The sequence below is a fragment of the Pleurodeles waltl genome, chromosome 1_1 (assembly GCF_031143425.1).
Source record: "Pleurodeles waltl isolate 20211129_DDA chromosome 1_1, aPleWal1.hap1.20221129, whole genome shotgun sequence".
NCBI classification, from domain to species: Eukaryota; Metazoa; Chordata; class Amphibia; order Caudata; family Salamandridae; genus Pleurodeles; species Pleurodeles waltl.
This window is the reverse complement of record NC_090436.1, coordinates 18,487,045-18,493,044: the sequence shown is the minus strand read 5'-3', so window position 1 is coordinate 18,493,044 and position 6,000 is coordinate 18,487,045.

Sequence of the window (6,000 nt, the reverse complement as noted above, 5' to 3'; positions counted from 1 at the left end):
AGATATCAGGAAGATGCTGGATGTGGAGGCAGGGCTAGCTTTCACGAAGATGCTGGGTGTGGAGGCAGGGCTAGATTTCACGAAGATGTTGGATGTGGTGGTGGGGCTCGATATCAGGAAGATACTGGATGTGGGGGCAGGGCTAGATATCAGGAAGATGCTGGATGTGGTCTTGGGGCTAGATATAAGGAAGATACTGGATGTGGAGGCAGGGCTAGATATCAGGAAGATGCTGGATGTGGTGGTGGGGCTAGATAGCAGGAAGATACTGGATGTGGTGGTGGGGCTAGATATTAGGAAGATACTGGATGTGGTGGTGGGGCTAGATATCAGGAATATACTGGATGTGGGGGCACGGCTACATATCAGGAAGATACTGGATATGGAGGCAGGGCTAGATATCAGGAAGATGCTGGATATGGTGTTGGGGCTAGATATCAGGACGATGCTGGATGTGGAGGCAGGGCTAGATATCAGGAAGATGCTGGATGTGGTGGTGGGGCTAGATGTCAGGAAGATGTTGGATGTGGGGGCACCGCTACATATCAGGAAGATACTGGATGTGGAGGCAGGGCTAGATATCAGGAAGATACTGGATGTGGAGGCAGGGCTAGATATCAGGAAGATGCTGGATGTGGTGGTGAGGCTAGATATCAGGAATATACTGGATGTGGGGGCACGGCTACATATCAGGAAGATACTGGATGTAGAGGCAGGGCTAGATATCAGGAAGATGCTGGGTGTGGTGGTGAGCCTAGATATCAGGAAGATACTGGATATGGGGGCAGGGCTAGATATAAGGAAGAGACTGGATGTGGTGGTGAGGCTAGATATCAGGAAGATACTGGATGTGGGGGCAGGGCTAGATATCAGGAAGATGCTGGATGTGGTGGTGGGGCTAGATATCAGGAAGATGCTGGATGTGGAGGCAGGGCTATATATCAGGAAAATACTGGATGTGGAGGCAGGGCTAGATATCAGGAAGATGCTGGATGTGGTGGTGAGGCTAGATATCAGGAAGATGCTGGATGTGGAGGCAGGGCTAGATATCAGGAAGATGCTGGATGTGGTGGTGGGGCTAGATATCAGGAAGATGCTGGATGTGGAGGCAGGGCTAGCTTTCAGGAAGATGCTGGATGTGGAGGCATGGCTAGATATCACGAAGATGTTGGATGTGGTGGTGGGGCTAGATATCAGGAAGATACTGGATGTGGGTGCAGGGCTAGATATCAGGAAGATGCTGGATGTGGTGGTGGGGCTAGATATCAGGAAGATGCTGGATGTGGTGGTGGGGCTAGATATCAGGAAGATACTGGATGTGGTGGTGGGGTTAGATATCAGGAATATACTGGATGTGGGGGCGCGGCTACATATCAGGAAGATACTGGATATGGAGGCAGGGCTAGATATCAGGAAGATGCTGGATGTGGAGGCAGGGATAGATATCAGGAAGATGCTGGATGTGGTGGTGAGGCTAGATATCAGGAATATACTGGATGTGGGGCAGGGCTACATATCAGGAAGATACTGGATTTGGAGGCAGGGCTAGATATCAGGAAGATGCTGGGTGTGGTGGAGAGGCTAGATATCAGGAAGATACTGGATGTGGGGGCAGGGCTAGATATCAGGAAGATGCTGGATGTGGTGGTGGGGCTAGATATACGGAAGATACTGGATGTGGAGGCAGGGCTAGATATCAGGAAGATGCTGGATGTGGTGGTGGGGCTAGATATCAGGAAGATGCTGGATGTGGTGATGGGGCTAGATATCAGGAAGATACTGGATGTGGTGGTAGGGTTAGATATCAGGAATATACTGGATGTGGGGGCGCGGCTACATATCAGGAAGATACTGGATATGGAGGCAGGGCTAGATATCAGGAAGATGCTGGATGTGGTGTTGGGGCTAGATATCAGGAAGATGCTGGATGTGGAGGCAGGGCTAGATATCAGGAAGATGCTGGATGTGGGGGCACGGCTACATATCAGGAAGATACTGGATGTGGAGGCAGGGCTAGATATCAGGAAGATGCTGGATGTGAAGGCAGGGCTAGATATCAGGAAGATGCTGGATGTGGTGGTGAGGCTAGATATCAGGAATATACTGGATGTGGGGCAGGGCTACATATCAGGAAGATACTGGATGTGGAGGCAGGGCTAGATATCAGGAAGATGCTGGGTGTGGTGGAGAGGCTAGATATCAGGAAGATACTGGATGTGGGGGCAGGGCTAGATATCAGGAAGATGCTGGATGTGGTGGTAAGGCTAGATATCAGGAAGCTACTGGATGTGGGGGCATGGCTAGATATCAGGAAGATGCTGGATGTGGCGTGAGGCTAGATATCCGGAAGATACTGGATGTGGGGGCAGGGCTAGATATCCGGAAGATGCTGGATGTAGTGGTGGGGCTAGATATCAGGAAGATGCTGGATGTGGTGGTGGGGCTAGACATCAGGAAGATACTGGATGTGGGGGCAGGGCTAAATATCAGGAAGATCCTGGATGTGGGGGCAGGGCTAGATATCAGGAAGATGTTGGGTATGGGGGTGGGGCTAGATATCAGGAAGATACTGGATGTGGGGGCAGGGCTAGATGTCAGGAAGATGCCGGGTGTGGTGGTGGGGCTAGATATAAGGAAGATACTGGATGTGGAGGCAGGGCTAGATATCAGGAAAATGATGGATGTGGTGGTGGGGCTAGATATCAGGAAGATGCTGGATGTTGAGGCAGGGCTAGATATCAGGAAGATGCTGGATGTGGTGGTGAGGCTAGATATCAGGAAAATGCTGGATGTGGAGGCAGGGCTAGACATCAGGAAGATGCTTGATGTGGAGGCAGGGCTAGATATCAGGAAGATGCGCGATGTGGTGGTGGGGCTAGATATCAGGAAGATGCTGGATGTGGAGGCAGGGCTAGCTTTCACGAAGATGCTGGGTGTGGAGGCAGGGCTAGATTTCACGAAGATGTTGGATGTGGTGGTGGGGCTCGATATCAGGAAGATACTGGATGTGGGGGCAGGGCTAGATATCAGGAAGATGCTGGATGTGGTGGTGGGGCTAGATATAAGGAAGATACTGGATGTGGAGGCAGGGCTAGATATCAGGAAGATGCTGGATGTGGTGGTGGGGCTAGATATCAGGAAGATGCTGGATGTGGTGGTGGGGCTAGACATCAGGAAGATACTGGATGTGGGGGCAGGGCTAAATATCAGGAAGGTCCTGGATGTGGGGGCAGGGCTAGATATCAGGAAGATGTTGGGTGTGGTGATGGGGCTAGATATCAGGAAGATACTGATGTGGGGGCAGGGCTAGATATCAGGAAGATGCTGGATGTGGTGGTGGGGCTAGATATAAGAAAGATACTGGATGTGGAGGCAGGGCTAGATATCAGGAAGATGCTGGATGTGGTGGTGAGGCTAGATATCAGGAAAATGCTGGATGTGGAGGCAGGGATAGACATCAGGAAGATGCTGGATGTGGAGGCAGGGCTAGATATCAGGAAGATGCTGGATGTGGTGGTGGGGCTAGATATCAGGAAGATGCTGGATGTGGAGGCAGGCTAGCTTTCAGGAAGATGCTGGATGTGGAGACAGGGCTAGATATCACGAAGATGTTGGATGTGGTGGTGGGGCTAGATAGCAGGAAGATACTGGATGTGGAGGCAGGGCTAGATATCAGGAAGATGCTGGATGTGGTGGTGGGGCTAGATATCAGGAAGATACTGGATGTGGAGGCAGGGCTAGATATCAGGAAGATGCTGGATGTGGTGGTGGGGCTAGATATCAGGAAGATACTGGATGTGGAGGCAGGACTAGATATCAGGAAGATGCTGGATGTGGTGGTGGGGCTAGATATCAGGAAGATGCTGGATGTGGTGGTGGTACTAGATATCAGGAAGATACTGGATGTGGGGGCAGGGCTAGATATTAGGAAGATACTGGATGTGGGGGCAGGGCAAGATATCAGGAAGATGTTGGATGTGGTGGTGGGGCTAGATAGCAGGAAGATACTGGATGTGGTGGTGGGGCTAGATATTAGGAAGATACTGGATGTGGTGGTGGGGCTAGATATCAGGAATATACTGGATGTGGGGGCACGGCTACATATCAGGAAGACACTGGATATGGAGGCAGGGCTAGATATCAGGAAGATGCTGGATATGGTGTTGGGGCTAGATATCAGGACGATGCTGGATGTGGAGGCAGGGCTAGATATCAGGAAGATGCTGGATGTGGTAGTGGGGCTAGATGTCAGGAAGATGTTGGATGTGGGGGCACGGCTACATATCAGGAAGATACTGGATGTGGAGGCAGGGCTAGATATCAGGAAGATGCTGGATGTGGAGGCAGGGCTAGATATCAGGAAGATGCTGGATGTGGTGGTGAGGCTAGATATCAGGAATATACTGGATGTGGGGGCACGGCTACATATCAGGAAGATACTGGATGAAGAGGCAGGGCTAGATATCAGGAAGATGCTGGGTGTGGTGGTGAGCCTAGATATCAGGAAGACACTGGATATGGGGGCAGGGCTAGATATAAGGAAGAGGCTGGATGTGGTGGTGAGGCTAGATATCAGGAAGATACTGGATGTGGGGGCAGGGCTAGATATCAGGAAGATGCTGGATGTGGTGGTGGGGCTAGATATCAGGAAGATGCTGGATGTGGAGGCAGGGCTATATATCAGGAAGATGCTGGATGTGGAGGCAGGGCTAGATATCAGGAAGATGCTGGATGTGGTGGTGAGGCTAGATATCAGGAAGATGCTGGATGTGGAGGCAGGGCTAGATAACAGGAAGATGCTGGATGTGGTGGTGGGGCTAGATATCAGGAAGATGCTGGATGTGGAGGCAGGGCTAGCTTTCAGGAAGATGCTGGATGTGGAGGCATGGCTAGATATCACGAAGATGTTGGATGTGGTGGTGGGGCTAGATATCAGGAAGATACTGGATGTGGGTGCAGGGCTAGATATCAGGAAGATGCTGGATGTGGTGGTGGGGCTAGATATCAGGAAGATGCTGGATGTGGTGGTGGGGCTAGATATCAGGAAGATACTGGATGTGGTGATGGGGTTAGATATCAGGAATATACTGGATGTGGGGGCGCGGCTACATATCAGGAAGATACTGGATATGGAGGCAGGGCTAGATATCAGGAAGATGCTGGATGTGGAGGCAGGGCTAGATATCAGGAAGATGCTGGATGTGGTGGTGAGGCTAGATATCAGGAATATACTGGATGTGGGGCAGGGCTACATATCAGGAAGATACTGTAGGTGGAGGCAGGGCTAGATATCAGGAAGATGCTGGGTGTGGTGGAGAGGCTAGATATCAGGAAGATACTAGATGTGGGGGCAGGGCTAGATATCAGGAAGATGCTGGATGTGGTGGTGGGGCTAGATATAAGGAAGATACTGGATGTGGAGGCAGGGCTAGATATCAGGAAGATGCTGGATGTGGTGGTGGGGCTAGATATCAGGAAGATGCTGGATGTGGTGGTGGGGCTAGATATCAGGAAGATACTGGATGTGGTGGTGGGGTTAGATATCAGGAATATACTGGATGTGGGGGCGCGGCTACATATCAGGAAGATACTGGATATGGAGGCAGGGCTAGATATCAGGAAGATGCTGGATGTGGTGTTGGGGCTAGATATCAGGAAGATGCTGGATGTGGAGGCAGGGCTAGATATCAGGAAGATGCTGGATGTGGGGGCACAGCTACATATCAGGAAGATACTGGATATGGAGGCAGGGCTAGATATCAGGAAGATGCTGGATGTGGTGTTGGGGCTAGATATCAGGAAGATACTGGATGTGGAGGCAGGGCTAGATATCAGGAAGATGCTGGATGTGGTGGTGAGGCTAGATATCAGGAATATACTGGATGTGGGGGCACGGCTACATATCAGGAAGATACTGGATGTAGAGGCAGGGCTAGATATCAGGAAGATGCTGGGTGTGGTGGAGAGGCTAGATATCAGGAAGATACTGGATGTGGGGGC